The sequence below is a fragment of the Oryx dammah genome, unplaced genomic scaffold, assembly GCF_014754425.2.
Source record: "Oryx dammah isolate SB20612 unplaced genomic scaffold, SCBI_Odam_1.1 HiC_scaffold_10, whole genome shotgun sequence".
NCBI lineage: Eukaryota > Metazoa > Chordata > Mammalia > Artiodactyla > Bovidae > Oryx > Oryx dammah.
In genome coordinates, this window is record NW_024070194.1 from 63,317,521 (window position 1) to 63,325,538 (window position 8,018).

An 8,018-nucleotide genomic window follows, 5' to 3' on the forward strand; every position below is an offset into this window, starting at 1 on the left:
CACTTCTCATTTAAAACTGACTGATTTTTTGAAGAACCATATATATATTAAGCATATACATTGTATGTATTCCAAAAAACAATATTCTAGTGAACTTTAACTTTTTTGATTCCTGTATAAATGCTTCTCAAAGTGTGGTCCCTGGACTAGCAGCCAGGGCATTAACTAGGAACTTATTTAGAAATGCAAATCCTTGGCCCTCACTCCAGACCTACTGAAATAAAAGCTGTGGGGTTAAGTCCCTTAATTTGTTTAACAAGTTCTCTGGGTGTTCTGATGCAGGGTAAAATTGGAGAACCATTTCTATAGAAACATAGGTAGATTTATGTACTCCTTTTCCATTTCCACTGTTAATTTCATATACAATAGTCTATTTTTCATGATGTCACATATAATAAAAATTATATCAAGTACAATGAAGTTAAATAGAACTATTTTTTTAATCACACAACAATTTTCCTTTAAAGTGCCATATACCACTGCCTGAAGATCTCCACCCCACCCGTACTTTTGAAAATAAATTAATTCTGGGCAAAATAAATAACGTGAGCAAACTCATGGAGACAGCAATGAAATTGCAGGAGTGGAAGCATTATGAAAAAACATTGCCTTGAGTGAATGGTGTTTATTGAACAATCCTGAGAAAGACCCTGAATTAACAGGGTAGGCCCAGATCATAGAGGACCTTGATTGGCAGCAGGTGAGTTTTAGTGAATTTTCTGTTTTCTAATTTTGGAAAAGTTACAGTTGTCCTTTAAATATCAAATAATGAAAATATTCCCCTAATTTGAAATAGTCATGTTTTAACACTGCACAACCAACTTCAAAAAAGAGAGGAAGTAAAAGCAAATGCCTCGTGGCTCTCAGCTTGTAAAGAATCCACCTGCAGTGCAGGAGACCTGGGTTTGATTCCTGGATTGGGAAGATCCCCTGGAGAAGGGAAAGGCTACCCACTCCAGTGTTCCAGCCTGGAGAATTCCATGGGCTGTATAGTCCATGGGGTCACAAAGAGTCGGACATGACTGAGCAACTTAAACTTTCATGGTAATAACCTAATTGATATGTGTTGTAGTATATTCTGTGGAGTTTATAATTGCACAAAATGCAAGTGATAGAATTTTTAAAATGTGCTTCTTGCCAACAAAAATTAATAACATTGTTAATAGCAATCTTACCATAATAATGTGTAATATTATACATATTACATGTAATATTACAAGTAATAATGTTATTAGCAACTTGAATAATAATTAAGATAGTATTTTTAACCACTTTTTAACTGTGCCCTGGAAAGCATAAATATTATTGGATGAAATAACCTTAAATCCAATCTGGATTATTACTGACATAGGTATTTAAACTTCTATATAATCCTTTTTTGCCTTAAATGTTACTGTATTTCTCCAGCAAGAATTTGAACAATCAGTAGTATTGACCTAAGTATTTTGGAGTTCTGTTTTGTATCAGTATTTAACAAGGAAAATTGGATTTCTACAAAAACAATATAAAGTGGAATAAAATGAATGAAATAGCAGCTATCTTCTATAACTCCTCACTATAAAGATATTATTTATATTTTATACTGTAGTAAAAAATGTACAACTTATATGGCAAGAAGAAATCATGAACTGAGCATAAAATATCAATCAAGAGAAGATAAATGGAGTAATTCTTCACTAATTAATGATTATTCTCTGAAACTGAGAAAGATCCAAGAGGTAACATAGAAATTATGTGTATTAATAATTTTTGTGAAGATTTCAGAGAGAATTATCCAGAAATGAGTAGAATTGTTGCAAGCTGCCAAAAATTGGAATGTGAACAATGCAAAATTATTTTTCCAACATAAGTTCAGCATAGCATCCTGCCCCCATGAGTGGTGATTGCTGAATCCAGTCTAGCCTCTCAGTTTGCTTCTGTTATCCAGATAACAATGAATATAATTTATTCATTAATTATGCAATCATTTGATTAGATGAGCTGATATATGTGCTAAATCAGTGTTTTTCAAGCTTGTCTACAAAATAGGATTCACCTAAGGTGACTTTTCACTTTCATGCATTAGAGAAGGAAATGGCAACCCACTCCAGGATTCTTGCCTAGAGAATCCCAGGAATGGGGGAGCCTGGAGGGCTGCCATCTATGGGGTCACACAGGGTTAGACACAACTGAAGCAACTTAGCAGCAGCAGCAGCAGCAGCAAGGTACTTTAAAAGCTACTTAATTATACTGTGCAGCCAGAGCTGAGAATTGTGATGCTTATTATCTGATGATATAAAGGAAATCAATGAATACCTCAGTCCATACACAAATGGTTGTGGCTGTTTTGTTTTTAATCTGGATCTTGTAGCTCTGGAAAAGGGGTGCCCAATGAATAGATTCAGTCTGTATTGGATCCATGTAAATTTTCCTTCTCCCAAACCATGTTGTTCATGGCGATCGTGACTTGACCTCCACAGCACTCCCCAAGAGAATTTCTTGTGATAGTGGAAGTGTTCTGTGTCTGTGTTCTCCAGTATGTAAGCCATGAGCCACATGCAGCTGTTGAGCTCTTGAAATGTGATTAGTATATCTGAGAATCTAGACTTTTTATTTAATTTAACTTATAATTAGTTTAAATCTAAATAGCCATATGTGGTTTGTGGCTTCTATATTGGACAGCACAACTCATGAATGATCCAAAAACCAATCAGGACTTGGAAAAGCAGTGAGCTCTCCATAAGGTGACATATATGAAAGCTTTTTGCTGATTAATGATAGGTACAACTAAACATATCTCCTGGGAGAGGTAGGAGCAGGAATAGTATTTCAGCAGAGCCCCTGGATAAGATGTGATGCTGCTTAGGATGGCAGGAGGGCCCTCAACACTGAGCAGCAATGTCAGTTTCACCTACAGACTCTGAATAGCTCAAATTAGGCCAGGATTAGTGGGCAAAAGCAAAGGATCTACAGCTGTTGGAACACTTTGTTTGCCTTCAAACTTAAGGCAAGTCTCATCTTAGAGTCAGATAATGAGTAGTCAGGGTGCCCTTATGAGAATGAATATCTAACAACCTCTAGAAATCCAATAATTCCTTTGATTTTTATTGTGATTCACTCAGAACTTAAAAACTTACTAGAGATCATATTAATGCTGTAAGTAAGCTGAAAAAAGCTCAAGAGAGTATTTCTCTGGTCTTTTGAATACATTTTTTGCTATGGTTAGTCTAAAAATGGTGCTTCTAAAGACAGATCTGGACTGCGTAAACCAAAGGTTAATGTGAGGTCTGTTTTCTTATGTAAATTAGAATATCAACTTTATAAACACACTGCCCATAAGGTAGTAGAAGAGTAATTTTATGTTCATAAAAATGCTGTTGAAGCTTATTCAGTTGGTAAGAGTATCTCCAGCATTTCATTTTCTGTTTGTCACAATCTCTAATTGAAGTCAAATTGTTAGTGTCCTAAACATTTAGTTCCAAAATGTATCATAGAGCTAGCTGGTCCAGGAGATTAGAGATCAATAGGAGCAGATAGTAATCTAAATGTAACCTTTTGATAACAGTATTTAATGAGAGGCAGAAATCCTTATTTTTATTTTCAAGACAAACATGAGATTACTTTACTTTTGGGGGGGCATGGTTTGAGGAATATATTTCTCCCCTTTGTATATGGGTGGCTAAATTTTTGCACAGGGCAATGATTTCAGGTACAAAGAGTATATTCACTTCAAGGTTCCTAGACACTAGCTGATTACACAATTAGATTCCCGAAGCAAGGGAATCATGTGATTTTGTTTTCTGATTTAGAAAACAGTTTCTCAATATATTTTGTTCTTCTGTAGGTCAGTGAACACCGCAGTGGCAAATAAAATGGACTTTTTAAATAGGGTGTGGACATTCAGTTCAATCAGTTCATTTGTTCTGTTATGTCTGACTCTTTGCGACCCCATGGACTGCAGCACAGAGACCTCCCTGTCCATCACCAACTCCTGGAGTTTACTCAAACTCATGTCTGTTGAATCAGTGATGCCATCCAACCATCTCATCCTCTATCGTCCCCTTCTCCTCCTGCCCTCAATCTTTCCCAGCATCAGGGTCTTTTTAAATGAGTCAGCTCTTCGCATCAGGTAGCCAAATTATTGGAGTTTCAGCTTCAACATCAGTCCTTCCAATGAATATTCAGGACTGATCTCCTTTAGGATGGACTGGTTGGATCTCCTTGCAGTCCAAGGGACTCTCAAGAGTCTTCTCCAACATCACAGTTCAAAAGCATCAGTTCTTCAGCACTCAGCCTTCTTCACAGTCCAACTCTCACATCCATACACGACTACTGGAAAAATCATAGCCTTGACCAGACAGACCTTTGTTGGCAAAGTGATGTGTCTGATTTTTAATGTGCTGTCTAGGTTGGTCATAACTTTCCTTCCAAGAAGTAAGCATCTTTTAATTTCATGGCTGCAGTCACCATCTGCAGTGATTTTGGAGCCCAAAAAAATAGCCACTGTTTCCTCATCTATTTGCCATGAAGTGATGGGACTGGATGCCATGATCTTACTTAGTTTTCTGAATGTTGAGTTTTAAGACAACCTTTTCACTCTCCTCTTCCACTTTCATCAAGAGACTCTTTAGTTCTTCTTCGCTTTCTTCCATAATGGTGGTGTCATATGCATGTCTGAGGTTATTTGTATTTCTCCCAGCACTCTTGATTCCAGCTTGTGCTTCTTCTAGCCCAGCATTTCTCATGATGTACTCTGCATATAAGTTAAATAAGCAGGGTAATAATATACAGCCTTGACATACTCCTTTTCCCATTGGAACCAGTCTGTTGTTCCATGTCCAGTTCTAACTGTTGCTTCTTGACCTCCATACAGATTTCTCAGAAGGTAGGTCAGGTGGTCTGGTATTCCCATCCCTTTAAGAATTTTCCAGCTTGTTGTGATCCACATAGTCAAAGGCTTTGGTGTGTTCAATAAAGCAGAAGTAGATGTTTTTCTGGAACTCTCTTGCTTTTTCAATGATCCAACAGATGCTGGCAATTTGATCTTCTAACAACACAAGAGAAGGCTCTATACATGGACATCACGAGATGGTCAATACCGAAATCAGATTGATTATATTCTTTGTAGCCAAAGATGGAGAAGCTCTATACAGTCAGCAAAAACAAGACCGAGAGCTGACTGTGGCTCAGATCATGAACTCCTTATTGGCAAATTCAGACTTAAATTGAAGAAAGTAGGGAAAGTCATTAGATCATTCAGGTATGACCTAAATCAAATCCCTTATACCTATACAGTGGAAGTGACAAATAGATTCAAGGGATTAGATCTGATGACAGAGTGCCTGAAGAACTATGCATGGAGATTCATGACTTTGTACAGGAGGCAGTGATTAAGACCATCCCCAATAAAAAGAAAGGCAAATTGGTTGTCTGAGGAGGCCTTACAAACAGCTATGAAAAGAGAAGCAAAAGGCAAAGGAGAAAAGGAAAGATATACGCATTTGAATGCAGAGTTCCAAAGAATAGCAAGGAGAGATAAGAAAGCCTTCCTCTGTGATCAATGCAAAGAAAAAGAGGAAATCAATAGAATTGGAAAGACTAGCTATCTCTTCAACAAAATTAGAGATACCAAGGGAACATTTCATGCAAAGATGGGCAAAATAAAGGACAGAAATGGTATGGACCTAACAGAAGCAGGAGATATTAAGAAGTGGCAAGACTACACAGAAGAAGTATACAAAAAGATCTTCACAACCCAGATAATCACGATGGTGTGATCACTCGCCTAGAGCCAGTCATCCTGGAATGTGAATTCATGGGGGCCTTAGGAAGCATCACTATGAACAAATCTAGTGGAGGTGATGAAATTCCAGTTGAGCTATTTCAAATCCTAAAAGATGATGCTGTGAAAGTGCTGCACTCAGTATGCCAGTGAATTTGGAAAACTCAGCAGTGGCCACAGGACTGGAAAAGGTCAGTTTTCATTCCAATCCCAAAGAAAGGCAATGCCCAAAAGTGCTCAGACAAGTGCACAATTGCACTCATCTCACATGCTAGTAAAGTAATGCTCAAAATTCTTCAACATAGGCTTCAACCGTATGTGAACCGTGAACTTCCAGATGTTCAAGCTGGTTTTAGAAAAGGGAGAGGAACCAGAGATCAAATTGCCAACATCCGAAGGATGATCAAAAAAGAAAAAGCAAGAGGGTGTAACTGTAATTTACAGGATTTGAATTTTTGACAAAAATGGCTGAATCACTGGGCCAGTGAATAAGGGTATTGATAGCTTCTTGAGTGAAATCCTGGTGCATGCAGCTGCCCAACACTTTGAAGTCTATCACTGCTTTAACTGAATGGCAGAAACCCATAACTAAGCATTTCACTGAGACATAGACTGCTCTCTCTGAACCCACAGACTGGGAAGAGAAAAAGCATTGTGACTGTTCTCTCTCCCATATCTTTCCTACCCTTCTATCACTTTCCTGACAGCCAGTCAGGTGACTGAGTTGCAGATGGAAAGCTATGGGCTGTGTGCCTGCAGTCAGCATGCTCAGTTCTGCAAAGCACAAGCATAATTCCTATCTTAGGAGGATAGGATTCCCAGACCTTTCAGTTTGGGGATGGGTCAGAGTGGTAGAGCTATGTATGAACAACTCTTGTGTTCATATGGTCCCATAGGTTAAGTCTATCAGTTCAGATCATGTATTCATCAAGGATCAGGGACAGAAGCCCATTTAAATTGTTCAAGATCGTAGAGCACATTAGAAGCAAAGAGAGGGGAACCCATAAAACTGGACTGTATATAAAGCCCAGGATTTTAATCTCTAGTATATATCCCATTTAGGAAAATGAAATGGCAACCCACTCCAGTATACTTGCCAGAAAAATTCCATGGACAGAGTAGCCTGGTGGGCTACAGTCCATGGGCCCACAGAGAGTCAGACGCAAATGAGTAACTGAGTACTTATATCCCATTACAAGGTCATAGTCCATAATACCCAGCTTTACAATGTTGTTTAAAAAAATTATTCTGACATTTGTTTAAAATGGTAATGAAAACTATTTGAAACTACTGTGATAGGGGAGGAAGGTTGAACTCAACTCCAAATATAGCAGAAACAGTTGGGATTTATAGCCAGTGAGCAGAGTAAGTGAGTGAATTAGTGGATGTGACATTACTAAGAGGCAGCATCAAGTGTCGGGGATTCCTGCTTAATAAGCCTAGCAGTCTTCTTGCTGAAGGCAGACCAAGGACAAGGCCAAGCATGAAGCCTACTTGAAAAGAAGGCTTAGAGGAACCCAACTAAATTTTGCTTAAGGAGGAAGTTTTTTGTCAATGTTCAGCTAAAATAAACTTTCCAGCATTGAGACAAAGATCATTGATTTTGAAAACCAAAAGCTCCAGATAATATTTTGAAAAATGCTATGCAACTAGTGTAAAATTTACTCTAATGATGAGAAATATACAAAACTGAAAGAAATGCTTATGTGTATATTAGAGGTTCAATTAAATGAAAAATATAGTAACTTGGTTTATTTTCAGAACTCTTCTTTACCATCTGGAACACATTTGAAACTCTTTAAGATCATAGCCGCTGTTGCTGATGTTAAGAAAGGAGCTGTCGGTCGAAATTCTACCTTGCTTCAATTCATTCATGTCCCTGTAATGCCTTCTGGTGTGGTGTAAAAGCAATTAAATGAAATCTTTCCTCCACATGCTTTGATAATGTCTTAATTATTTGTGTCAACTATTTGCAAATCTATTCTTTATGATACTATGTAGAAAAAAGTCACCTCCATACCTTTGTTACACTTCCAGTTAGAGGAAATTAATTTAGAAAAATATCTTGCTATAGTTTTTTATATTAAACTGAAAATTCATTGAAGAGATCAGAACAAAGTCTTTATATAATATTTATTAAACTTAGACTACAAATCATACTGTTAGCTTTTAACTGAACTAAAAAAGATATTATTTGTAAATTCAAAGAATTTATTCTGTGTAGGAATATTATTAGTATCAAGTTTAATTGGTATTA

The 8,018-nt window shown here is 37.3% G+C and overlaps 1 long non-coding RNA gene across 1 annotated transcript; it reads left to right on the top strand.

Moving 5' to 3' along the window:
• Positions 1-460: 460 nt before the first annotated feature.
• On the top strand, positions 461-7,773 carry LOC120869235. The gene is made up of 3 exons (XR_005722495.1): positions 461-700; positions 1,589-1,718; positions 7,523-7,773. It is a non-coding gene; the product is annotated as an uncharacterized LOC120869235 (long non-coding RNA).
• The last annotated feature ends 245 nt before the right edge of the window (positions 7,774-8,018 follow it).